The sequence below is a fragment of the Arachis hypogaea genome, chromosome 12 (genome assembly GCF_003086295.3).
Source record: "Arachis hypogaea cultivar Tifrunner chromosome 12, arahy.Tifrunner.gnm2.J5K5, whole genome shotgun sequence".
Lineage (NCBI taxonomy): Eukaryota > Viridiplantae > Streptophyta > Magnoliopsida > Fabales > Fabaceae > Arachis > Arachis hypogaea.
In genome coordinates this window covers 35,068,390-35,094,518 of record NC_092047.1, presented here as the reverse complement: position 1 = coordinate 35,094,518, position 26,129 = coordinate 35,068,390, and the positions used below count along the sequence as shown (strand labels likewise).

Here is a 26,129-nt window from a genome sequence, read left to right as displayed (position 1 = left end):
CCAAAAACCAACAACCATGAAAGAGGAACTCAAACCAAAACACTTCAAGAAACAACCAAAACCACAACCAGCAGCAAACTAACCAGAACCCCTACAGAAAACCTCAAAACAACTACCCCAACCCCATCCAGTACCAATCTAATAACCAACCCATCAACCAAAATGCCTACCATCCACCATCCACATCTCACAACCCACCACAAGCATCACCTGAATCTCAAAGACTCACTAACTTGGAGACCTTGATAGACAAAATGTTGAAACACCAGGAAATGACAACCAAGAACCATGAAGCCTCCATGAAGAGCCTAGAGAGGCAGATTGGGCAGATCTCTAAACAGATTTCTGTTGAGAGACCTTCAAGCTCACTGCCGAGTGACACAATTCTAAATCCTAAGGAAGAATGCAAGGCAATACAATTAAAGAGTGGGAGAACATTGAAGAGCAGCAAGAGACCACTAGAAGAGGAACAGCCAACACACACAGAGGAAGCCAATGATGATGATGCAATGGCAAGCAAGCAAGCTTCAAAGCAAACTCAAGAAAAGGAGGAACAATCAAAAATTCCAAAAAAGGGGAATGAAGCAATTGAAGAGCCAACAAAGAATCAAAAGCAACAAGCAGAGAAGACCTTTGTACCTCCACTGCCAAATCCTCAGAGATTCAACAAGGAGGCAAAGGACCAACAATTTCACAAGTTCCTTGAGACTTTCAAGAAGTTGGAGATAAATATTCCCTTGGCTGAGGCACTGGAGCAGATGCCCCTATATGCCAAGTTCATGAAGGAGCTAATCAACAAGAAGAGAAGTTGGCAAGAAAAAGAAACTATCATGCTCACTGAAGAATGTAGCGCTGTGATCCAGATGGGTATCCCACCAAAGCTCAAAGATCCAGGGAGTTTTGTAGTCTCATGCACCATAGGCAAGATAACATTGGAAAACGCCCTGTGTGATCTAGGTGCCAGCATCAATTTGATGCCTCTATCATTGATGAGAAAGCTTGTCATAGAAGAAATTAAACCCACCAGGATGTCACTAGTCATGGCCGATAGATCAATCAAGACACCCAATGGTATTGGGGAGAATTTACTAGTGAAGGTTGGAAAGTTTATCTTCCCCGCAGACTTCGTAATCTTAGACACAGAAGGGGAAGGAAGCAGCTCAATCATCTTGGGGAGACCATTTCTAGCCACCGCAAGAACCACTATTGATGTGGAGAAGGGAGAAATGACCTTCAGGGTGCATAATGAATAAATGGTAATCAATGTCTTCAAATCAATGCAACACCCCTCAGAGCAAGAAAACTACATGAATGTGGATATGATAGAAGGGCTGGTAGAAGAAATGTTTGAAGACGACTATTTGGAGCATTAGAAAGAACAAAGAGAGGAAGTGATAGAAATACTCATTGAAGACAAGAAAGAGGATAAACCGAAACAGGAGTTGAAACCTCTCCCTCCTCACCTCAAATACGTGTTTCTTGGGGAAGCAGAGGCATTACCAGTGATTATAAATTCCTCTTTGAACATGGATGAGGAAGCAAGGTTGATTGAAGTATTAAAAACTCACAAAACAGCCTTGGGGTGGACAATTGAGGACATCAAAGGCATCAGCCCTGCTATTTGCATGCATAAAATTTTATTAGAGGAAGAATCAAAACATGTGGTTTAACCTCAAAGAAGACTCAACCCAACCATGAAAGAGGTGATTCAAAAAGAAGTGATGAAGCTATGGAATGCAGGGATAATCTTCCCAATCTCAGACAGCTCTTGGATGAGTCCGGTTCAAGTTGTGCCAAAAAAAGGAGGAATGACAGTCATCACCAATGAAAAGAATGAGTTGATCCCCACTAGGACAGTGACTGGGTGGAGAATGTGCATAGACTACAGGAGATTGAATGATGCAACAAGAAAAGATCATTTTCTTTTGCCATTCATCGATCAAATGTTGGAAAGACTAGCAGGCCATGCTTATTATTGCTTCCTGGATGGGTATTCTGGTTACAATCAAATAGTGGTGGACCCCAAGGATCAAGAGAAGACCTCCTTCACATGCCCATTTGGAGTTTTTGCCTATAGAAGGATGCCATTTGGGCTGTGCAACGCCCCAGCCACTTTTCAAAGGTGTATGCTCTCTATTTTTTTTGATATGGTGGAAAAATTTTTAGAAGTCTTCATGGATGATTTTTCTGTTTTTGGCAATTCATTTAACACTTGCTTGCATAACTTAACTCTTGTTTTGAAAAGATGCCAAGAAACTAATTTGGTGTTGAATTGGGAAAAATGCCATTTCATGGTTCTGGAAGGAATAGTTCTTGGGCATAAAGTGTCATGTAGAGGTATAGAAGTTGATAAAGCTAAAATAGAAGTTATTGAAAAACTCTCTATACCTGTTAATGTGAAAGCAGTAAGAAGTTTTCTTGGGCATGCTGGCTTCTACAGAAGGTTCATCAAGGACTTTTCAAAAATAGCAAAACCATTGAGCAATTTACTAATGAATGATGTTCCCTTCATTTTTGATGATAACTGTAGACATGCCTTTGAAACTCTCAAGAGAAAGCTCATTACAGCACCAATCATCACACCCCCTGATTGGAATTTACCTTTTGAACTTATGTGTGATGCAAGCAACCTTGCTATCGGTGCTGTACTGGGGCAAAAGAAGGACAAATTACATCATGTCATATATTATGCTAGCAAAGTGTTGAATGAAACACAGAAAAATTATACCATCACTGAAAAAGAACTTTTAGCAATTGTATATGCATTTGATAAGTTTAGACAATACTTGATCGGTTCAAAAGTTATAGTATACACTGGCCATTCTGCTCTCAAGTATTTAATGTCTAAACAGGATTCAAAGCCAAGGCTTATTAGGTGGGTGTTGCTGTTACAAGAATTTGATATTGAAGTGAGGGATAGGAAGGGAAGTGAAAATCAAGTAGCAGATCATCTATCAAGAGTGCCACAAGAAGCTAAGCAAGACAAACCACATCAAGTAAATGAGAACTTCCCTGATGAACATCTTTTCCAAATTCAACAAACACCTTGGTTTGCTGACATAGCAAACTACAAGGTAGGAAGGAAGATACCTCAAGAATTTTCCAAGCAACAAATGAAGAAATTACTCAATGAAGCAAGGAAGTTCTTGTGGGATGAACCTTTTCTATTCAAGAGATGCGCTGATGGAATGATTAGGAGGTGTGTCCCTGAAAGTGAAATAAAGGACATACTATGGCATTGCCATGGCTCAGCATATGGTGGACACTTTGGACCAGAGAGAACAGCTGCAAAGGTATTACAGAGTGGGTTTTATTGGCCAACCATCTTCAAGGATGCCAGAGAGTTTGTTCACCAATGCAATGAATGTCAAAGAACTGGAGGATTGACAAAGAAAAATGAGATGCCTCAAAATTTCATCCTGGAAGTGGAGGTGTTTGACTTATGGGGCATTGATTTCATGGGGCCTTTTCCTCCTTCCTACTCTTTCAGATATATCCTGGTGGCAGTAGAGTATGTATCAAAGTGGGTGGAAGCCATAGCCACAACCACCTGTGATGCATAGATTGTCCTCCAATTCCTTAAAAAGCACATTTTCACAAGATATGGAGTGCCCAAGGGGCTAGTTAGTGATGGTGGTGGTCACTTTTGCAACAAACAGATGGAGAAACTCCTCCACAAATATGGAGTAATCCATAAAGTAGCCACACCTTACCACCCTCAGACTAATGGCCAGGCTGAACTCGCAAATAGGGAACTGAAGAAGATCCTAGAGAAAACAGTGGGAAGCACGAGAAAGGATTGGGCTAGGAAGTTAGAAGATGCCTTATGGGCATATAGGACAGCTTACAAAACCCCTATTGGCAAGTCACCCTTTCAGTTATTATATGGCAAATCCTGTCACCTCCCTGTAGAACTGGAACACAGAGCTTTTGGGGCCACTAAACTCCTCAACCTTGATTCCCAAGCTGCAGGAGAGAAAAGGTTGTTACAACTAAATGAGTTAGATGAATTCAGGCTAGAAGCCTATGAGAGTGCTAAGATATACAAGGAAAGAGCTAAGAGGTGGCATGATAAGAAGATCACAAAGAAGGAGTTCAAGCCAGGACAACAAGTGCTCCTGTATAACTCAAGGCTTAAGATCTTCCCTGGCAAACTTAAGTCTAAGTGGACTGGCCCGTACTTGGTGACAAAGGTTTTTCCTTATGGGATTATTGAATTACTAGATGAAGCAACAAAGAGTCAATTTACAGCAAACAGTCACAGAGCAAAGCTGTACTTGGGAGGACAATGGGATAAGGAAAAAGAGGTTCAGAACCTACAACCTTCTTGAAAAGAATTAAAGAATGTCAAGCTAATGACAATAAAGAAGCGCTTGTTGGGAGGCAACCCAACCTGAGGTAATTTTTGTTTTATAGCTATTTCAATAAAAAGGTTGAATGATTGGTATGTATTGCAAGGAGCTAAGTTTGGTGTTTCACACCAAAACAATTTAAGGGAGAATAAAGGATTCTAAGTTTGGTGTTCCACCAAAATCTCATTTCAAAGCACATTCTCACCTTCTGCACAAAGGGTTACTAGCTCCAAGCAATCTGATAAATCATTTAATCATTGTCTTTTTTTTTTAGTTTTATTACCTTTAGCAAAGACTTAGGCTTTCACATATGGATATTTTAATGCATGAGAAATGATGAGCGGATAATTTATACGCTTTTTGGCATTGTTTTTAGTATGTTTTAGTAGGATCTAGTTACTTTTAGGGATGTTTTCATTAGTTTTTATGTTAAATTCACATTTCTGGACTTTACTATGAGTTTGTGTGTTTTTCTGTGATTTCAGGTATTTTCTGGCTGAAATTGAGGGACTTGAGCAGAAATCAGATTCAGAGGTTGAAAAAGGACTGCTGATGCTGTTGGATTCTGACCTCCCTGCACTCAAAGTGGATTTTCTGGAGCTACAGAACTCGAAATGGCGCGCTTCCAATTGCTTTAAAAAGTAGACATCCAGGGCTTTCCAGAAATATATAATAGTCTATACTTTGGCCAAGAATAGACGACGTAAACTGGCGTTCAACGCCAGCTTTCTACCCAAATCTGGCGTCTAGCGCCAGAAAAGGAGCCAAAACCAGAGTTGAACGCCCAAACTGGCACAAAAGCTAGCGTTCAACTCCACAAATGGCCTCTGCACGTGCAACACTTAAGCTCAGCCCAAACACACACCAAGTGGGCCCCGGAAGTGGATTTATGCATCAATTACTTACTCATGTAAACCCTAGTGACTAGTTTATTATAAATAGGACCTTTTACTAGTCTTTTTGACCATCTTTGGTCTCAGTTTTAATCCATTGTTCATCTTAGGAGACTATTGATCATGTTTTAGGGGGCTGGCCATCTCGGCCATGCCTGGCCCTTCACTTATGTATTTTCAACGGTAGAGTTTCTACACTCCATAGATTAAGGTGTGGAGCTCTGCTGTTCCTCAAAGATTAATGCAAAGTACTACTGTTTTCTATTTAATTCATCTTATTTCGCTTCTAAGATATCCATTCGCACCCAAGAACATGATGAAGGTGATGATTATGTGTGACGCTCATCATCCTTCTCCCCTATGAACGCGTGCCTGACAAACACTTCTGTTCTACATGAATTAAGCTAGAATGAGTATCTCTTAGATCTCCTAACCAGAATCTTCGTGGCGTAAGCTAGAATGATGGCGGCATTCAAGAGAATCCGGAAAGTCTAAACCTTGTCTGTGGTATTCCGAGTAGGATTCAATGATTAAATGACTGTGACGAGCTCCTAACTCGCGATTGCAGGGCGTTAGTGACAGACGCAAAAGGATAGTAAATCCTATTCCAGCATGATCGAGAACCGACAGATGAATAGCCGTGCCGCAATAGGGTGCGTGAGCATATTATTCACTGAGAGGATAAGATGAAGCCATTGGCAAGGGTGATGCCTCCAGACGATTAGCCGTGCCGTGACAGGGCATTGGATCATTTTCCCGAGAGATGACCGAAAGTAGCCATTGACAGTGGTGATGTATCACATAAAGCCAGCCATGGAAAGGAGTAAGACTGATTGGATGAAGATAGCAGGAAAGCAGAGGTTCAGAGGAACGAAAGCATCTCCATTCGCTTATCTGAAACTCTCACCAATGAATTACATAAGTATTTCTATCCCTATTCTATTAATTATTATTCGAAAACACCATTATCACTTTATATCTGCCTGACTGAGATTTACAAGGTAACCATAGCTTGCTTCATACCAACAATCTCCGTGGGATTCGACCCTTACTCACGTAAGGTATTACTTGGACGACCCAGTGCACTTGCTGGTTAGTTGTATCGAAGTTGTGACATATTATGAATGTGTAATCACGATTACGCGTACCAAGTTGCTCACGTGCCAGGAATAGTTTGAGCCTGGACATCACAATTTCGTGCACCAAGTTTTTGGCGCCGTTGCCGGGGATTGTTCGAGTTTGGACAACTAACGGTTCATCCTGTTGCTCAGATTAGGTAATTTTCTTTTTATTCTCTTTTCAAAAAATTTTTCAAAAAAATAGTTCAAAATTCTCTCATCTGTTTTCGAAAAAAAATGTTTTCAAAAAAAAATTTTTTTTTATTCAAAATTTTTAAGAATGAATTCTAGTGTTTCATGAAGCATGTAAAGCCTGGCTGGCTGTAAAGCCATGTCTAAATTTATTTGGACTGAGGCTTGCAATTTGTTATCAAGAGAAATATACTCTCGTGTTAAATGCTGAAGCTTGGCTGGCCATTGGCCATGTCTAGTGTTTTGGACTGGAGCTTTCATTGAAAGCTTGGCTGGCTAATGAGCCATGTCTAATTCCTGGACTGAAGCTTTAGACTAACATGGCAAGATTCCTGGAATTCATATTAAAAATTTTGGAATCCTCATTTTTTCTTTCTTTTTCATATAATTTTCAAAAAAATCCAAAAAAAAAATTAGAAAATCATAAAAATCAAAAATATTTTTCTGTTTCTTGTTTGAGTCTTGAGTCATGTTATAAGTTTGGTGTCAATTGCATATGCATCTTGCATTTTTTCGAAAATAGCATGCATTCATAGTGTTCTTCATGATATTCAAGTTGTTCTTGGTAAGTCTTCTTGTTTGATCTTGATGATTTTTTGTTTTGTGTCTTTTCATGTTTATCATATGCATTCTTGAATTCTTAGTGCGTAACCATTAAAGAATTCTAAGTTTGGTGTCTTGCATGTTTTCTTTGCATTAAAAATTTTTCAAAAATATGTTCTTGATGTTCATCTTGACATTCAAAGTGTTCTTGGTGTTCATCTTGACACTCATATCATTCATGCATGCATTCATTGTTTGATCTAAAAATTTCATGCATTGCATCATTTTTCTTGTTTTTCCCTTGCATCATAAAAATTCAAAAATAAAAAAAAATATCTTTCCCTTTTTCTCTCATCAAATTCGAAAATTTGAGTTGACTTTTTCAAAAATTTTTAAAATCAAGTTGTTTCTTATGAGTCAAATCAAATTTTCAATTTGAAAATCTTATCTTTTTCAAAATCTTTTTCAAAAATCAAATCTTTTTCAAAATTCTTAGTTATTTTCGAAAATTCCAAAAATATTTTTCAAAAATATTTTTCTTATTTTTATATCAAATTTTCGAAAATAACATAATCAATTAATGTTTTGATTCAGAAATTTCAAGTTTGTTACTTGCTTGTTAAGAAAGATTCAAACTTTAAGTTCTAGAATAATATCTTGTGATTTCTTATGAATCAAGTCATTAATTGAGATTTTAAAAATCAAATCTTTTTCAAAAATAATTTCAATCATATCTTTTCAAAATATCTTCTTATCTTATCTTTTTCAAAAATATCTTTCAAATATCTTTTCTAACTTCCTAACTTCTTATCTTTTCAAAATTTGTTTCAACTAACTAACTAACTTTTTGTTTGTTTCTTAACTTTTTCAAAACCACCTAACTAACTCTCTCTCTCTCATTTTCGAAAATATCTTCCCTCTTTTTCAAAAATTCCTTTTTAATTAACTAATTATTTTTATTTTTTATTTTTGATTTCAAAAATTTTCGAAAATTACTAACATTTTTCAAAAACCATTTTCGAAAATCACTAACTCTTTTTCAAAATATTAATTTCGAAAATTCCCTCCTTCTCTCTCATCTTATTCTATTTATTCATTCATTAACTAACATCTCTTCCTCACATCATCACCAAATTCGAACCCCCTCTTCTATCTGTGTTCGAATTTCTTCTTCTTTTCTTCTACTAACAATAAGGAACCTCTTTACTGTGACATAGAGGATTCCTCTTCTTTTCTTGTTCTCTTCTCTTTCTTATGAGCAGGGACAGAGAAAAAGGCATTCTTGTTGAAGCTGATCCAGAACCTGAAAGGACTCTGAAGAGAAAATTAAGAGAAGCTAAATTACAACAATCCAGAGACAACTTAATTGAAAATTTCGAACAGGTAAAGGAGATGGCAGCCGAACCCAACAACAATGCAAGGAGAATGCTTGGTGACTTTACTGCACCTAATTCCAATTTACATGGAAGAAGCATCTCCATTCCTGCCATTGGAGCAAACAACTTTCAGCTGAAACCTCAATTAGTTTCTCTGATGCAGCAGAACTGCAAGTTTCATGGACTTCCATCTGAAGATCCTTTTCAGTTCTTAACTGAATTCTTGCAGATATGTGATACTGTTAAGACTAATGGAGTAGATCCTGAAGTCTACAGGCTCATGCTTTTCCCTTTTGCTGTAAGAGACAGAGCTAGATTATGGTTGGATTCTCAACCTAAAGACAGCCTGAACTCTTGGGATAAGCTGGTCACGGCTTTCTTAGCCAAGTATTTCCTCCTCAAAAGCTGAGCAAGCTTAGAGCTGATGTTCAAACCTTCAGGCAGAAAGAAGGTGAATCCCTCTATGAAGCTTGGAAAATACAAACAGTTGACCAAAAAGTGTCCTTCTGACATGCTTTCAGAATGGACCATCCTGGATATATTCTATGATGGTCTGTCTGAGTTATCTAAGATGTCATTGGATACTTCTGCAGGTGGATCCATTCACCTAAAGAAAACGCTTGCAGAAGCTCAAGAACTCATTGACATGGTTGCTAATAACCAGTTCATGTACACTTCTGAAAGGAATCCTGTGAGTAATGGGATGCCTATGAAGAAGGGAGTTCTTGAAGCTGATACTCTGAATGCCATATTGGCTCAGAACAAAATATTGACTCAGCAAGTCAATATGATTTCTCAGAGTCTGCATGGAATGCAAGCTGCATCCAACAGTACTCAAGAGGCATCTTCTGAGGAAGAAGCCTATGATCTTGAGAACCCTGCAATAGCAGAGGTAAATTACTTAGGTGAACCTTATGGAAACACCTATAACTCAACATGGAGAAATCATCCAAATTTCTCATGGAAGGATCAAAAGCCCCAACAAGGCTTTAATAATGGTGGAAGAAACAGGTTTAGCAATAGCAAGCCTTTTCCATCATCAACTCAGCAACAGAGAGAGAACTCTGAACAAAATGCTTCTAATTTAGCAAATCTAGTCTCTGATCTATCTAAGGCCACTGTAAGTTTCATGAATGAAACAAGGTCTTCCATTAGAAATCTGGAAGCACAAGTGGGCCAGCTGAGTAAAAGGATCACTGAAATCACTCCTAGTATTCTCCCAAGCAATACAGAAGAGAACCCAAAAGGAGAATGCAAGGCCATTGACATAAGCGCCATGGCCGAACCTGTGAGGAGAGGAGAGGACGCGAATCCCAAGGAGGAAGGCCTCCTGGGACGTCCAGTGATCAATAAGGAGCTTCCCTCTAAGGAACCAAAGGACTCTGAGGCTCATCTAGAGACCATAGAGATTCCATTGAACCTCCTTATGACCTTCATGAGCTCTGATGAATATTCCTCTTCTGAAGAGAACGAGGATGTTACTGAAGAGCAAACTGCCAAGTTTCTTGGTGCAATCATGAAGCTGAATGCCAAATTATTTGGCATTGATACTTGGGAAGTTGAACCTCCCTTGTTCATCAATGAACTAAGTGATCTGGATCAACTGACATTGCCTCAGAAGAGACAGGATCCTGGAAAGTTCATAATACCCTGCACCATAGTCACCATGATCTTTAAGGCTCTGTGTGACCTTGGTTCAGGAATAAACCTCATGCCCCTCTCTGTAATAGAGAAACTGGGAATCTATGGGGTGCAAGCTGCTAAAATCTGTTAGAGATGGCAGACAGTTCAAGAAAACAGGCTTATGGACAAGTAGAGGACGTGTTAGTAAAGGTTGAAGGCCTTTACATCCCTGCTGATTTCATAGTCCTGGATACTGGAAAGGAAGAGGATGAATCCATCATCCTAGGAAGACCTTTCCTGGCCACAGCAAGAGCTATGATTGATGTTGACAGAGGTGAAATATTCCTTCAATGGAATGAGAACTCCCTTGTGTTTAAAACTCAAGGATCTCCCTCTGAACTATGGAGAGGAAGCAGAAAAAGCTTCTCTCAAAGCAGAGTCAACCAGAGCCCCCACAGTCAAACTCTAAGTTTGGTGTTGGGAGGCCACAACCAAACTCTAAGTTTGGTGTTGAACTCCCATATCCAAACTCTAAGTTTAGTGTTGGAGAGTCTCAACAAAGCTCTGCACATCTGTGAGGCTCCATGAGAGCTCACTGTCAAGCTATTGACATTAAAGAAGCGCTTGTTGGGAGGCAACCCAATGTTTATCTAATTCTTATTTTTTATTGTTTTTCATGTTTTCTTAGGTTCATGATCATGTGGAGTCACAAAATAAATATAAAAATTGAAAACGAATCAAAAACAGCAGAAGAAAAATCACACCTGGAGGAGCATCTGTCTGGCGTTCAGCGCCAGAACAGAGCATGGTTCTGGCGCTGAACGCCCAAAATGGGCAGCTTCTGGGCGCTGAACGCCAGAACAGGCATGGTTCTGGCGTTCAACGCCAGAAATGGCACACAAATGGGCGTTGAACGCCCAAAATGGCCACCAACCTGGCGCTGAACGCCCAGAGTTGGGTACAAAGGCATTTTTACATGCCTAAAGGGTACAGGGATGTAAATCCTTGAACACCTCAGGATCTGTGGACCCCACAGGATCCACTCAGGATCTGTGGACCCCACAGGATCCCCACCTACCTCCACTCACTTCTTCTCACCACTCTCTTTCACACAACCCCATAAACACTCTTCCCTAAAAACCCTTCACCAATCACCTCAATCTCTCTTCCCCATCACCTCTTCACCACTCACATCCATCCACTCTTCCCCATAAACCTACCTCATAAACTCCACCTACCTTCAAAATTCAAAACCAATTTCCCACCCAAACCCAACCATATAGCCGAACCTTAACCCCCCCTCCCTTCCCTATATAAAGCCTCCATTCTTCATCAAATTCACACAACACACCCCTCTACACTCCTCTTGGCCGAAACCACATCTCCCTCTCCCTCTCCATATTTCTTCTTCTTCTTCTTCTATTCTTTTGTTTATTGCTCGAGGGCGAGCAATATTCTAAGTTTGGTGTGGTAAAAGCATAGCTTTTTTTGTTTTCCATTACCATTGATGGCATCTAAGACTGGAGAATCCTCTAGAAGAGGGAAAGGGAAGACAAAAGCTTCCACATCCGAGTCATGGGAGATGGAAAGGTTCATCTCCAAAGCCCATCAAGACCACTTCTATGATGTTGTGGCCAAGAAGAAGGTGATCCCTGAGGTCCCTTTTAAACTCAAAAGAAATGAGTATCCGGAGATCCGACATGAAATTCAAAGAAGAGGTTGGGAAGTTCTAACAAATCCCATCCAACAAGTCGGCATCCTAATGGTTCAAGAGTTCTATGCCAATGCATGGATCACCAAGAACCATGATCAAAGTAAGAACCCGGATCCAAAGAACTATGTTACAATGGTTCGGGGGAAATACTTAGATTTTAGTCCGGAAAATGTGAGGTTGCGTTCAACTTGCCATACATGGAAGAGAACACACGCCCCTACACAAGGAGAGTCAACTTTGATCAAAGGTTGGACCAAGTCCTTATGGACATATGTGTAGAAGGAGCTCAATGGAAGGTTGACTCCAAAGGCAAGCCGGTTCAACTAAGAAGATTGGACCTCAAGCCTGTAGCTAGAGGATGGTTGGAGTTTATTCAATGCTCAATCATTCCCACTAGCAACCGGTCTGAAGTTACTATAGACCGGGCCATCATGATCCATAGCATCATTATTGGAGAAGAGGTGGAAGTTCATGAGATTATACCTCAAGAACTCTACAAGGTGGCTGACAAGTCCTCCACCATGGCAAGGTTAGCCTTTCCTCACCTCATTTGCCACCTATGCAATTCGGCTGGGATTGACATAGAGGGAGATATCCTCATCAAAGAGGACAAGCCCATCACCAAGAAAAAGATGGAGCAAGCAAGAGAGCCCAGTCATGGAGCTCAAGAGGCGCAAGAAGCTCATTTCCATGAGATCCCGGAGATGCCTCAAATGCACTTTCCTCCACAAAATTATTGGGAGCAAATCAACACCTCCCTAGGAGAATTGAGTTCCAATATGGGACAACTAAGGGTGGAACATCAAGAGCACTCCATCATGCTTCATGAAATAAGGGAAGATCAAAAAGCAATGAGGGAGGAGCAACAAAGACAAGGAAGAGACATAGAAGAGCTCAAGGACATCATTGGTTCCTCAAGAAGGAAACGCCACCATCACTAAGGTGGATTCATTCCTTGTTCTTCTTTCTTCTGTTTTTCGTTTTCTATGTTATGTGCCTATCTATGTTTGTGTCTTCACTACATGATCATTAATAGTTAGTAACTTTGTCTTAAAGATATGAATGTCCTATGAATCCATCACCTCTCTTAAATGAAAAATGTTTTAATTCAAAAGAACAAGAAGTACATGAGTTTCGAATTTATCCTTGAACTTAGCTTAATTATATTAATGTGGTGACAATGCTTCCTGTTTTCTGAATGTATGCTTGAACAGTGCATATGTCTTTTGAAGTTGTTGTTTAAGAATGTTAAATATGTTGGCTCTTGAAAGAATGATGACTAGGAGACATGTTATTTGATAATCTGAAAAATTATAAAAATGATTCTTGAAGCAAGAAAAAGCAGCAAAGAGCAAAGCTTGCAGAAAAAAAAAAGAGAAAAAAAAATAGGCGAAAAAAAAATTATAAAGAAAAAGAAAAAGCAAGCAGAAAAAGCCAATAACCCTTAAAACCAAAAGGCAAGGGCAAATAAAAAGGATCCCAAGGCTTTGAGCATCAGTGGCATAGGAGGGCCTAAAGGAATAAAATCCTGGTCTAAGCGGCTAAACCAAGCTGTCCCTATCCATGTGCTTGTGGCGTGTAGGTGTCAAGTGAAAACTTGAGACTGAGCGGTTAAAGTCAAGGTCCAAAGCAAAAGAAGAGTGTGCTTAAGAACCCTGGACACCTCTAATTGGGGACTTTAGCAAAGCTGAGTCACAATCTGAAAAGGTTCACCCAATTATGTGTCTGTGGCATTTATGTATCTGGTGGTAATATTGGAAAACAAAGTGCTTAGGGCCACGGCCAAGACTCATAAAGAAGCTGTGTTCAAGAATCATCATACTGAACTAGGAGAGTCAATAACACTATTCGAAATCTGAAGTTCCTATAGATGCCAATCATTCTGAACCTCAATGGATAAAGCGAGATGCCAAAACTATTCAAGAGGCAAAAGCTATAAGTCCCGCTCATATGATTGCAGCTATGTTTCATTGATTGTTTGGAATTTATAGTATATTCTCTTCTTTTTATCCTATTTGATTTTCAGTTGCTTGGGGACAAGCAACAATTTAAGTTTGGTGTTGTGATGAGCGGATAATTTATACGCTTTTTGGCATTGTTTTTAGTATGTTTTTAGTAGGATCTAGTTACTTTTAGGGATGTTTTCATTAGTTTTTATGTTAAATTCACATTTCTGGACTTTACTATGAGTTTGTGTGTTTTTCTGTGATTTCAGGTATTTTCTGGCTGAAATTGAGGGACTTGAGTAGAAATCAGATTCAGAGGTTGAAAAAGGACTGCTGATGCTATTGGATTCTGACCTCCCTGCACTCAAAGTGGATTTTCTGGAGCTACAAAACTCGAAATGGCGCGCTTCCAATTGCTTTGGAAAGTAGACATTCAGGGCTTTCCAGAAATATATAATAGTTCATACTTTGGCCAAGAATAGATGACGTAAACCGGCGTTCAACGCCAGCTTTCTACCCAAATCTGGCGTCCAGCGCCAGAAAAGGAGCCAAAACCAGAGTTGAACGCCCAAACTGGCACAAAAGCTAGCGTTCAACTCCACAAATGGCCTCTGCACGTGCAACACTTAAGATCAGCCCAAACACACACCAAGTGGGCCCCGGAAGTGGATTTATGCATCAAGTACTTACTCATGTAAACCCTAGTGACTAGTTTATTATAAATAGGACCTTTTACTAGTCTTTTTGACCATCTTTGGTCTCAGTTTTAATCCATTGTTCATCTTAGGAGACTATTGATCACGTTTTAGGGGGCTGGCCATCTCGGCCATGCCTGGCCCTTCACTTATGTATTTTCAACGGTAGAGTTTCTACACTCCATAGATTAAGGTGTGGAGCTCTGCTGTTCCTCAAAGATTAATGCAAAGTACTACTGTTTTCTATTCAATTCATCTTATTTCGCTTCTAAGATATCCATTCGCACCCAAGAACATGATGAAGGTGATGATTATGTGTGACGCTCATCATCCTTCTCCCCTATGAACGCGTGCCTGACAAACACTTCTGTTCTACATGAATTAAGCTAGAATGAGTATCTCTTAGATCTCCTAACCAGAATCTTCGTGGCGTAAGCTAGAATGATGGCGGCATTCAAGAGAATCCGGAAAGTCTAAACCTTGTCTGTGGTATTCCGAGTAGGATTCAATGATTGAATGACTGTGACGAGCTCCTAACTCGCGATTGCAGGGCGTTAGTGACAGACGCAAAAGGATAGTAAATCCTATTCCAGCATGATCGAGAACCGACAGATGAATAGCCGTGCCGTGACAGGGTGCGTGAGCATATTATTCACTGAGAGGATAAGATAAAGCCATTGGCAAGGGTGATGCCTCCAGACGATTAGCCGTGCCGTGACAGGGCATTGGATCATTTTCCCGAGAGATGACCGAAAGTAGCCATTGACAGTGGTGATGTATCACATAAAGCCAGCCATGGAAAGGAGTAAGACTGATTGGATGAAGATAGCAGGAAAGCAGAGGTTCAGAGGAACGAAAGCATCTCCATTCGCTTATCTGAAACTCTCACCAATGAATTACATAAGTATTTCTATCCCTATTCTATTAATTATTATTCGAAAACACCATTATCACTTTATATCTGCCTGACTGAGATTTACAAGGTGACCATAGCTTGCTTCATACCAACAATCTCCGTGGGATTCGACCCTTACTCACGTAAGGTATTACTTGGACGACCCAGTGCACTTGCTGGTTAGTTGTATCGAAGTTGTGACATATTATGAATGTGTAATCACGATTACGCGTACCAAGTTGCTCACGTGCCAGGAATAGTTTGAGCCTGGACATCACAATTTCGTGCACCAAGAAACATGACAAGGGATTAAGTTTGGTGTTCACCCACCAATGTAAGTTCAAACGCCTACAAGAAAGTCTTACACACTAATCAGTCACCTAAGGGCTTGAGAAACAAGCAACTTCCATTAACACTGCAGGAATTCAATTACTCTCTTGGGAGGGCTACACACCATTAGCTGAGAGAAAAGAAGAAGAAGCCACCAAGAGGTTGTATTGTCACTTAACTCCATCAGCATTGAATTGCTTTAAATTGGAAGTGTGAATATGCCCATCTTAACAGTAACTGTTAGTTTAGTAGTCTTTGCATTATGTTTGTTTCTCTTAAAATAAGTAAGCTAGCCTATGTGTGTGCTTGGGTGTTTACTTTCACTGAACAAAAAGCATGCTTTGTCCCCTGCATCTTTAATTCAATAAAAGAAAGGTTTGAATGTGAAGTGAGATAGTTCTCTGTTAGATAGAAGTACAATAAAAGTAAGTGGTGGTATGAATGTGTGATTGCATAATAGCTCACTTTTAATGAATAAGAGAACTAGGATGTCTCCTCTTAAGTAGAAAGTGGCCTACTGTCTATGAATCTCAATCAAATAAAAATCCTTGGTTAAAAAGAAAAACAAAAAAAAGAGAGAAAAGAAAAGCCAAAAATGGCAACAGAACAAAAGAAAAACAAAAAGAAACAAAGCTAGACACCAATAGCTTGAACCTTAGAATATATGCCTGTGGTGTCTTTGTACTAGGATCTGCTTGGACTATTAAGCTCTTTGGAGTGCATCAACACTCGGTGACTTGGGTTAACTAACCTGGGATCATCAGCTGAAAGTCCACTATCAAGAGCAACCTAACTACAAGGCATTTAGTAGCCCAAAGAGGTGCTGGGCATCAATGTTTTAAGAAGGAATGTGAGCCAAGTGTCTATAGTGAATAATGTGTCAAGTATAAAGAAATCAATGAACTTGTTACACATGACACTCAAATAAAGCTTATGAACAAAATAATAGCCAAGGATAAAGAAATAATGAGAGGTTATAGCAGTGTGTTGCTTGATGCTTGACGAAGACTTTCTAGGCCTAAGAGTCAATAAGAAGTGAGTGTTTACATATCCACATAAAACCTCATGAACTACCAATAATACTCTGCTAGCATGAACATCATCTTCCATTTCATTCTTTTTTCTCAATAATTCATTTCTTGCTTGGGGACAAGCAAGCTTTAAGTTTGGTGTTGTGATGACAAGTCATCTTAGCCTAGTTTCACTAGCCTTTTTCTTTTGTTTTCAATTGAATTATGCACTTTCTTGAGCCACAAGCAAGCCAATTGGGTAGATTTTCATGTTTCCTTTGATTTAATCAATCATAGATGAATTAATACAATTTCATGAGGATTTATGCTATAATTGCCACATATTATGAAAGAATGACAAACTCATGATTTTGAGCATAGCTTTGATGTGTTTGGTTGTTTGATGATAGGTGAAGAAAGCTTGGAGAAAGGTTGAAGCAAAAAGGAATAGCTAGGAGCAAGAGAGAACAAAAAGTTTGAGCAAAAGTTTGCCTCAAACTTTAGCTCAAACTTTCGGAATAAGTGAAAACACCCCAGGGAACAAAAAGCTTGAGCAAAAGTTTGCCTCAAACTTTAGCTCAAACTTTTGGGAAAAAAGCTTGCACCAACGTTTGCCTCAAACTTTTTGGCAAACGTTGGCATCACAAATCAATACCCTGGAGGACAAAAGCTTGCGCCAACGTTTGCCTCAAACTTTTTGGCAAACGTTGGCGCCATCAGCAACACACCCTGGAGACAAAAAGTTTGTGCCAAAGTTTGCCTCAAACTTTTTGGCAAACGTTGGCGCCATGAGTGTGCATAAGGGGGCCAACGTTTGAGCAAAAGTTTGACCCCAAACTTTAGCTCAAACGTTGGTAGCAGCAAGAATGGGGCAGCTGGTGTAAAAAGTTTGAGTAAAAGTTTGCCTCAAACTTTTACTCAAACTTTTACTCAAGCTTTTATAATTCCCAATCCGGTTCACTTCGGTTCTCTCTCCAACTCCAAGAGCAATCAACCAAGGCCTCTATCAACCCAATTCCATCAAGAGCAAAGGCCCAATTCAAGGCTTGAAGACCATTTGAAGAAAGTGTATAAATAGATGAGGATTTAAGTTTCTAGGGAGCTTTTTCTTTTCGGTTTTGATTAGGTAGTTTTGTAGAGAGCTCACCTTTACATTTTGGTATTGTTGTTTTAATTCAAGAAAATTTGGGAAGAAGAATTGATCTCTCTTCTTCCTTGTTCCTGCTTGAATACTCTTTACTTTTCTTGCTTCGGATCTTGGGTGGAGAATTGAAGAAATTCTGTTTCAATCTCACCTTGGGATATTGTTTAATTTTCTGCATCATTGAATTTCAGTTTCTGTTAATTGCTTCTTCTTTTACTTTCTCTGCAATTTACATTTCTTCATTTCCTTTGCAATTGTTCTTGCTGGATCTAGGAAGGCATTGAGATCTAGACTTGGTTATCTAGTTTCTTGAGTCCTGAGATCTGGATTTCCCATTTTCGATTCTCTGTTTAATACTTTTCAAGCCCATTTACAATTCCGTTTTAGATCCGATTCAATTCAAGTTATCTTCTACTCTTCTGTGTGTTGAATTTTACTTTTCCTTGTTTAATTTTTGCAAATCCAATTCCCAATTCCCTTTACAATTCAAGCCATTTACATTTCTTGCACTTTAAGATTCTGCAATTTACATTTCTTGCGTTCTAAGTTTTTGCCATTTAATTTCTTGCTCTTTAAGATTTAGCATTTTAACATTTCAATTCTCTTTAATTTCATGCAAATTACCCATTCACTTTATTTTCCATGCAATCTAAATTCTGCAAATCATAAATCTCTCAACCAAATCATGATTCGCTTGACTAAATCAACCACTAAACTAAAATTGCTCAATCCTTCAATCCCTGTGGGATCGACCTCACTCCCGTGAGTTATTATTACTTGATGCGACCCGGTGCACTTGCCGGTGAGTTTTGTGTCGGATCGTTTTCCGCACATCAGTTTCCTTTGTGAGAAACCACATTATTTGTCGCTTTGGATCACCACGAGCAATCATGAGCGATCAAGGCACCCATTTTTGTAACAGGAGACTAACAGGACTAATGAAGAAGCATGGGATAATTCATAAAGTTGCAACAGCCTACCATCCTCAGACTAATGGGCAAGCCGAGGTATCAAATAGAGAGATAAAGCGTATCTTGCAGAAGATAGTCAAACCTCATAGAAGAGACTGGAGCACCAGGCTACAAGATGCACTCTGGGCATACAGAACAGCATACAAAACACCCATTGGGATGAGTCCTTTCTGCTTAGTTTATGGAAAAGCTTGTCATCTCCCTGTTGAAGTAGAGCACAAAGCCTTCTGGGCAGTAAAGGAATGCAACATGGGAATCAAAAAAGCCAGAGCTGAAAGGAAGTTGCAACTGCAGGAACTGGAGAGCCTTCGCCTAGAAGCTTATGAGAACTCAATACTATACAAGGAGAAGATGAAGGCTGTACATGATCAGCACATCAAGTGGAAAGAGTTCCAACCTGGGGACTTAGTCCTCCTTTATTAGTCTCGACTGAGGCTCATGCCAGGCAAGTTGAGATCAAGATGGGAAGGTCCATACAGAGTAGAGAAGGCCGAACCGTACGGAGTTTATCACCTAAGCCATCCTTCAAGCTCTGAACTTATCAAAGTTAATGGACATCGTTTAAAGCTGTACCATGGCGAGAAGCTGAAGAAAAACAAGGAGCTTGAAATCTTCCTCTTGGAAGATCCCCACATAGCCGAAGACTGAGCTAGTGGAGCGTCCAACTTACAGACGTTAAAGCAAAGTACTAGGTGGGAGACAACCCACCATGGTATGATCGTTCTTTTCTTTATTTTTAGTTTTCTTATTCAATAACTCTTCTCTTCATTAGTACATTTCGTGCATCTGCATTTCCATACTCTTATTTTAATTAAAAAAAATTCACGCGACGCGACCGCCTCATTGACGCGTCTGCGTCGTAGGTGTGGGAGAGAATAATAAATTGAACAGAGAGTCACGCGAGAGCGTGGCTGGAGGTGTGCCAATGGCACAAATTGTCCCATGCAAACGCGTTGCCGACGCGACCGCGTCATATGGGAATAATGGCCTCACACGCGACCGCGTGCCCCACGCGGCCGCGTGACCAGGATTTCGACGTCAAAGTGGTGCACACCCGAAAGTTGTGCTAGAGTGGTGCTGGACTGGCGCTAAACGCGCAGTCCCTCTCACGCGATTGCGTGCCCCACGCGTCCGCGTCGTACCCCAATAATTGACCACTCACGCGATCGCATGCCCCATGCGATCGCGTCACCCAAAATTTGGCATTTAATGATTTTGAACAGAGAGTTGTGCGAGTGTGCGGCTGCCTTCGCGCCAATGGCATAAAACGGGTCATGCGACCGCGTAACCGACGCGACCGCGTCAATTAGTTTCAACGCACGTCGCGCGACCGCGTCGCTTGCGCCGCACAGTTTTCCTAATTTGCCAATTATCATATCTTTTTCTCCCCAAATCCTATTTTCTCTTTTCCCTCTTTATTTCTTCTCCCTCCCTTCCTCCCTTCTTCCTTCTTTCTCACTTTTTCCTCTCTCTCACCCCCATTAACAAGGTTTTTCTTTTTTTTTTCTCCTTCCCTCCTTACTTTTCTATTATTCTTCTTATTTTTATATGTTATCTTCTTTTATTTTCTTTTTACTTTCATTACTCATATCTTCTTTTTCTTCCTTTCTTTTTCCTTTTTACTTGGTGTTATAAATTTATTTGAGTCATTGTTTTTCATTATATGCTTGTGGATTGTTGTCAATTTGTTTGACAATTATATATTGCTTTTTAAGGGATTACTTGCATGTTCAAATTCTTATTTTCAAGAGCTTCTTCTACATGCATGCTATGTGTTTGTGAAAAAGCCCATATGGCATTATGAACTTCTTTACATTTTTCTACTCTAATATTCAATGCTTGCTTTTCACAAATTTCCTTTACTATTTTATTCATTGAATTTAATTATCAATACAAACGTGATGGTTAGTTACGAGTGATAACATATTTTAATTGGACACTGAATGCTTGATCTATGCTACTCATGCCTTTGCCTGCATGCCAATAAACCCCTTGCATTTATTTGTCCCCATATGCACTTGCTATATTTCCATTGATTACTTTTTCCATGTGGTCATAACCACGAGTTAACGTCATTCTTCTTTATTGTACATTGATTATCACTTACACCACCCTCTTCCTTGCTCTACCCCTGTAAATTTAATTTACTTTCTCTTTCTTTTTTCAGGATGGCCACCAAAAAAGGAAAGGAGAAAGCTACCCCCAAACAACCAGCAAGAAGAGGTACAAAAAGAGCATTAGTGGCAGAACCCTCTTCAATTGCGATAAAGCCCTCCACAAAGAAAATTAAGAGGATCATAAAGGTTGATGATAAAGAAAAAGCCTTCCCAGCAAAGGACACTGCGCGATTCCCCAATCGCTACTGTGAGCAGATGTTCCCCATCCTGGCTGAAAGGAGTTACAACAACGAATACCTTCTTCTCCTCCCACCCAATATTGCTACCTTTGTTGAGCCGCAAATTGCCCGAAGACAATGGGGTTTCCTACAGAGACAGCCAAGGCAGGTCATTCTTTCTTAGGTAGTCGAGTTCTACTCCAACTTCCACCTGCCAACCCTGCAGTCTGTCTATGTCCGTCAGAAGCAAGTCCCCATTACTGAAGAAGCCATTCAACAAGCTCTAGGTCTTTGATGCCAAGGCATCTTAGGCTAGTTTCACTAGCATTTTTCTGTTAGTTTTAGTTGTTTTATGCATTTTCTTGAGCTTAAAGTAACCAAGAATGGTTAAATGAATAACAAAGCAATGAACCATCCAAACAGTATGATTTTGATGCAAATTCCATGAGTTTTTAGTTATATTACTTGAAAGCTATGAATGGAAGATTCTCATGAAAATTTGCAAGACTTTGATGCAGTTGTTTGGATGATTTCAGGAAAGAAGAGGCTAGGCAAGGAAGCAACAAAAATCAATAAAGGAAGCTTGAATATCACATGTGGAGTTTAAGTTCCAGTTTAAGCTTAAACTGGAACTTAAACGGCCAAAATCATGAAAGCTGAGGAAAGGGTGAAAGTGGCGTTTAACCTCCAGTTTAACCTTAAACTGGAAGTTAAACGCCAGAAATGGGAAATGCACCAGGGAGCCATTTCCACGTTTAAGCTCCAGTTTAACCTTAAACTGGAGCTTAAACGTGTTCGACCAAGTTTTCTCCTCCAGGGTTGCTCTCTCCATTTCCACGTTTAAGCTCCAGTTTAACCTTAAACTGGAGCTTAAACGTGTTCGACACCTCCAGGGCTACCTTTCTCCGCTTCCACGTTTAAGCTCCAGTTTAACCTTAAACTGGAGCTTAAACGTGTTCGACCTCCAGGGCTACCTTTCTCCGCTTCCACGTTTAAGCTCCAGTTTAACCTTAAACTGGAGCTTAAACGTGTTCGACCTCCAGGGCTGCCGTTCTCTATTCCCACGTTTAAGCTCCAGTTTAACCTTAAACTGGAGCTTAAACGTGTTCGACCTCCAGGGCTGCCTTTCCTATCTCCACGTTTAAGCTTCAGTTTAACCTTAAACTGAAGCTTAAACGTGTTCGACTACGTTACCCTCCAGGGCTGCCTTCTTCCATTTCCACGTTTAAGCTTCAGTTTAACCTTAAACTGAAGTTTAAACGTGCTTCCACAAAAGGCATCACTGGAAGTGTCTGGCGTTTAAGCTGCAGTTTAAGCTTAAACTGCAACTTAAACGCCACTCTTGGAAAAGGTTTCTGGGCCAAAAATATTGCAGTTTAAGTTAGCATTTGAGCACAAACATTAACTTAAACTTACTCTGGTATGAAACCCAATTGAATATCATGGTTTATGGGATTGGGCCTGAAGGATTGATGAGTCTGGAATTTCAATTTGTTGAGTCATGTGTCATTACTTGATTATCACTAAGTTGGCTCAATGAATGTTACAGAATTTGGATCAGCAGCCTCATCAAGATTATGGATCATAAACCCAAAGCAAAAGGAAAGCAGGGAGAGGCCTCAAAGCCCAAGAAACACAACAGAAGCTCAATATAGAAAGTGTATAAATAGGATAGAATTTAAGTTAGGAAGGACTTTTACCTTTTCATTTTGCTAGTTTTCATACCTTTGTAATTGAATTCAGAGCTATGACTCACTAAACCCCTTTCATTGGGTTAGGGAGCTCTATTGTAATTCAATGAATCAATAATAGTTTTATCTTCTTCTTCAATCTTTTCTCTTGAATTTTGTTAGAAAGCTTCTCGATCTAATTCCATTGGGTAGTTGTCTTGGGAAAGAAACTACCCATAATTGGAATCCTTCGGAACCTTGGGAAAGGAATGGAGGATTCATGCTAGAGAAGCTTTCTCACAGTGAATTGGATTGGGGTTTGGATGGATATTGTGACATGTAATCCTACCAAATTGTGGTTCATGAAACTGTGTGGTATAATCAGTGATCGAGCATCATCTCTTCTTATGAACATTTAAACCAAGGGATTGGGAATTTGTTTGTTTTTAGAGAGAATTAGTGAGCCAAGGGATTGGGATCCAATCATATAAGATTGCCAAGCAAAATTTAATGAACGCATTGGTTGAGGAAGAGATAAACATGTTTTGATTCGGAGATCTCAATATCTCCTATAACCCAATGAATTCCCCATTTCTGATTTCCACTTTCTCTTTACATTCTGCAACTCAATTCATGCAATCACCCCCATTCCCTTTTAATTTCAGCAATTTAGCTTCTGCTCTTTAATTCATGCAATTTAAGATTCCGCCATTTCAATTTCTTGTCATTTACGTTTCCCGCCAATTTTACATTCCGCAATTCTCATCTAATTCTTGATTCCGCTCAACTAGACACACTTCTAATCCGAATTGCTCATTCAACCAATCCTTGTGGGATTCGACCTCACTCTATTGTGAGTTTTTACTTGACGATAACCGGTGCACTTGCCGGAAGGAATTTTGCCGATCGTGCAATTTCCTAAATCGTAGCATAACAAGTTTATGCGCATCAAGTTTATGGCGCCGTTGCCGGGGATTGGTTTTCGATTGACAATTCTCAAATTGGAAGTTAACTAGACTGAGCATTTTTTTGTTTTGATTAATTCAGTACAAGTTACTTGTTGAATTTTAATTTCTGCACTCTGTTACATGCTTTCTTTCTTTATGCCTTTAAATTCAAGCAACTAACTCACTGACTCACTAACTGTTTGAATTAATTCCTCAACTGCTCTAACCATACTCTTCCATTAACCAAGAGTATTTCACTTGTTTGTTGCCTGTGCTGTGTTCTTGTATGACAGGTAGGAGAGGAGAGACATCAACTCCTCCATATACCGAACCAGAGAGGACCCTTCATAGACTTAGAAGGGAAGCAAGAGGGAAGAGAGTACTGGGAGAAGAAGAATCTGAAGGAGAATCTGAGGACAATTTTGAGGAAGCTTTAGATCTCAACATGGATAGAGAAGTTCACAACCATAAGAGAGCTGATGGAACAATGCCATCCCTGAGAGGAGGGTTCTTAGTTCATACATAAACCCAACCTCTGGGAATTGTGGTAGCAGCATTCAGAAACCACCCATTCAGGCCAACAATTTTGAGCTCAAACCACAGCTAATATCACTTGTGGAGAATCATTGTTCATTTGGTGGGAGTGCTAATGAAGACCCAAACCAACATCTCACAAAATTCCTGAGAATTTGCGACACTGTGAAGTCCAATGGAGTCCAGGAAGATGCCTATAAACTGCTTTTGTTCCCATTTTCACTTAGGGACAAGGCAGCTAAGTGGCTGGAATCATTCCCAAGGGGGAGCCTAACAACATGGGACGAGGTGGAAAGCAAGTTTCTGGCACGTTTCTACCCCCCACAAAAGGTCAATAGGCTTCGATCTGAGGTTCAGACTTTTAGACAACAAGATGGTGAAACTCTCTACGAGGCATGAGAGAGATTCAAGGATTTGACAAGGAAATGCCCACCAGACATGTTCCATGACTGGGTGCAATTGCATATTTTCTATGATGGACTCTCTTATGAATCAAGGAAGGCTGTAGACCATTCATCAGGAGGTTCATTGAACAGGAAAAAGACTGTGGAAGAAGCCATTGAAGTGATTGAGACAGTGGCTGAGAATGAGTACTACTATGCATCAGAGAGACACAACACTAAGGGAGTCATGGAGCTGAACCAGGTTGATACAATTCTAGCCCAAAACAAGGTGTTTGCCAAGCAACTAGCAGAGCTCACCAGGAAATTAGAAACAAAACAAGTGGCTGCAATACACACACAAGATCAAGAGGAAGAAAGCACTGAAGGAGGTGATTGGGAAGAGGCCAATTATGTAGGAAATCAACAAAGGCAACCATATGATCCACATTCCAACACTTACAACCCAGGCTGGAAAAACCACCCAAACTTTGGGTGGGGAAACCAGCAAAACCAACATAACAAGTCCACATACCAAAACTCCAACCAAAGATCATACCAAGCCACACAAAACACTTACTCCCAACCATCATATCATGGCCAAAATAATCAACCTACCCAACCTAATCCGAACCAACAATTTCAAGATCAATTAAACAGGATAGAAGGAATGCTTGCAACCATGAGTCAAGACATAACCGAATTGAAAGCTTTTAAGGAAGAAGTAAATTCTAACCTGCAAAACCAAGGAGCTGCCATCCAGAAGCTAGAAAATCAAATTGTGTATTTGTCTAAGCAAACCCCTGGGACAAGCGTTTCTCATGCTGCCAAGGCTATTGCAAGGGAAGAATGTAAGGCCATAACCCTCAGAAGTGGAAAGAATCTAAAGGAGATCTCAAAGGAAACCACAGAGGATGAAGCAAAGGAAAATGTGAGAGACAAGGAACAAGGACAATCTTTTACACCGTCTGCAACAAAAGAAAAAGAAAAAGAAAAAGAGGTCCTGAAGCCTTATACACCTAAAGCACCATACCCTCAACGTTTGATGAAAAGTGAAAAGGATGGCCAATTCTCCAGGTTCATGGAGATTTTCAAGAAGCTTCAAATCAACATTCCGTTTGCTGAGGCAATAGAGCAAATGCCACTCTATGCAAAATTCTTAAAGGAATTAATGACCAAGAAGAGAAGCTGGAGAAATGAGGAAACTGTGTTGTTAACTGAAGAATGCAGTGCCATCATTCAGCACAAATTGCCTCAGAAATTGAAGGATCCAGGCAGTTTCCAAATCCCCTGCATCATAGGAGAAGTCATGGTGGAGAAGGCCTTATGTGACTTAGGGGCCAGTATCAATTTGATGTCCCTAACAATGATGAGAAGAATGAAGATTGAGGAAGCCAAACCAACAAGAATGGCCCTCCAATTGGCAGATCGAACTTTTAAATTCCCTCATGGGATAGTTGA

At 40.0% G+C, this 26,129-nt stretch overlaps 1 non-coding gene across 1 annotated transcript; it reads right to left on the bottom strand.

Annotated features, from left to right (window-relative positions):
* Positions 1-24,624: 24,624 nt before the first annotated feature.
* Positions 24,625-24,728, bottom strand: LOC112731824 (small nucleolar RNA R71). The gene has a single exon (XR_003167581.1). It is a non-coding gene; the product is annotated as a small nucleolar RNA R71 (small nucleolar RNA).
* Positions 24,729-26,129: the final 1,401 nt, after the last annotated feature.